This window comes from Meriones unguiculatus, chromosome 7 (genome assembly GCF_030254825.1).
Source record: "Meriones unguiculatus strain TT.TT164.6M chromosome 7, Bangor_MerUng_6.1, whole genome shotgun sequence".
NCBI lineage: Eukaryota > Metazoa > Chordata > Mammalia > Rodentia > Muridae > Meriones > Meriones unguiculatus.
The window spans coordinates 96711996-96714030 of NC_083355.1; the positions used below are offsets into that span (position 1 = coordinate 96711996).

Here is a 2035-nt window from a genome sequence, read left to right on the forward strand (position 1 = left end):
TTGTCACCAGAACAATGCCGTGGATACACACTCTTATTATACACACTACACACACCTCATGTATATAAGATTGAATACATGTATGTATGTGTGTGCATGTGACGGTGACTTTTAGAGAAATGAAACAACTGTTTTTGAAGGGTGAGGTATTTAAGGAAAAGACTAGTAAGTGGACAATGGTTGGCACTCCAAAAATAAGACGAAATATTCAATTATAGAGAATTGATTGTGAAATCTATATTCATAATTAAATGTTAGTGTTGTCTTTTAAGACTCATATTTTCATACGGAAACTAGAAAAATGTGTTGTGGGATTTCATGTAATTTCAAAAATGCAATCTCCCTGCCCCTAGAGGCATTGCAGGTGTGGCTGCCTTGTCATGTGTGTGTCAGTAGGCGGCAGAGGGGAGAGAGGCTGTGTCTATTCTCAGTGTTCTGACCTATGAACATCTGAATGACTAGTGGTCTAACATTCCTTGAGAAAAAGTGAGCCTGAGATGACCACCAAACCGGTGACAGGCAAGCCTAGATGGGCTGCTAAGGCAGGGAGCAAACTAGGACAGGGAGCAAGCCTGGGACCAGAGGAGCCCCACTCGGGACCGTGGATCCAGGGCAGGAGTTAAGCCTGAGCCAGACTCTTTCCTGGGACCATCAGGTGAGCCAGGTAAGATGACCACCAGACGAGAGCCATGGGCCCCAGACAAAGAGGCTAGCCTGAGATGACCAGTCCAGTGCTCAGCAGGCCTAAGGGGGCAGGCCACACCTGAGACCACCGCTGCCCTGCTCCATAATGTACAAGCTGGACGTGGCACTCCTGAGACCACTCTTGATGTCACGCCAGACACCATTAAGAGGAGCAAGTAAGTGGTAGAGAAATGGAAACAAGTGAGAAACATAAGAATGTGAGAACAATGAAGAAAGGACCTGAGGACTCGGAGGAATAGGAACAGCCTGATGTGAGTAGCCAGTGATGACGCCTGGGGCCATAGTAGGGTACTGGCCTGTGCTGGCACGGAGGGCCACATCTGGTTGCATTGCCCTGCAGCAGCAGGGCTCTGTTACCACCAAGGCCAGACTCTGGGCTGCCACTCGGGGACATGTTGATGTCTGAGAGCTGTGCAGAACTGGCCCTACCTCTCACTTGGGCATCATGGGAGAACCGGTCTTGGGGGGAAGGAGAGCAGAAGAGTTGACCCAGCCCCTAGCCAGCTGCAGTACTCAGTAGAGTGAGGCCTTGCACACTGCGGGAGTTGTGGGTGTGCCAGACCCAAGGATGCAAGCATGGGAGAGCTGGCCCTACCACTTATGTCCGTGGCACGGGTGAGGGAGTGATACCTTTCTCTCCCATCAGCCCTCACCAACTGTGGCAGGCTAGAGAACTGGCCTTGGGCTCATGAGAGCAGGAGAGCTGTCCCTGAACCTCACAATCTGCAGCACTCAGGAGAGTGAGTCCTACACATTCTGGGCAGCACAGTAGAGCTGACCCTGGTGGCAGGTGTGCAGGTGAGCTGGCTCTGGGGGTGTGAGAATGGGAGAGCTGGTCCTGCCACTTGTCTGCAGTGAGGCAGCACGGGGAAGGGAGAGATGCACCCTCTTACCCCTTGCCACCTACAGCAGGCAAGAGACCTGACTCTGAGCTCATCAAGGGGGGACAGTTGTCCCTGACCCTCACCTGCTGCCGCACTTGGGAGAGCAGGCCCTGCACCTCACCTGAGTTGACTCTCAATGTGGAATTTGCAGGTGACCCAGCCTCAAGGGTGTGAGTGCCGGGAAGCTGGTCGTGCCTTAAATCTGCTGGACTTGCGCTGATGAGGGTCAGATGTCCTCCTTCCCTTGTCTCTCACTGTCTATGGCAGTCAGGACCCTACCTCATCCCTTGCCATCTATGGCAGGCTGAAGTGCAGGCCCCGAGACATAAGAGTGAAGGAACTGGCCATGTCCCTCACCAGGGTCAACACTCAGGAAAGTGGGTCCTACACCTCGCCTGGGCATCAGGATAGAGCTGGCGCTGGTTCTAGGGGTTACTGGTGAGCCA

At 52.9% G+C, this 2035-nt stretch overlaps 1 non-coding gene across 1 annotated transcript; it reads left to right on the forward strand.

Moving 5' to 3' along the window:
- Positions 1 to 342: 342 nt before the first annotated feature.
- On the forward strand, positions 343 to 474 carry LOC132655651 (small nucleolar RNA SNORA17). The gene has a single exon (XR_009593441.1). It is a non-coding gene; the product is annotated as a small nucleolar RNA SNORA17 (small nucleolar RNA).
- Positions 475 to 2035: the final 1561 nt, after the last annotated feature.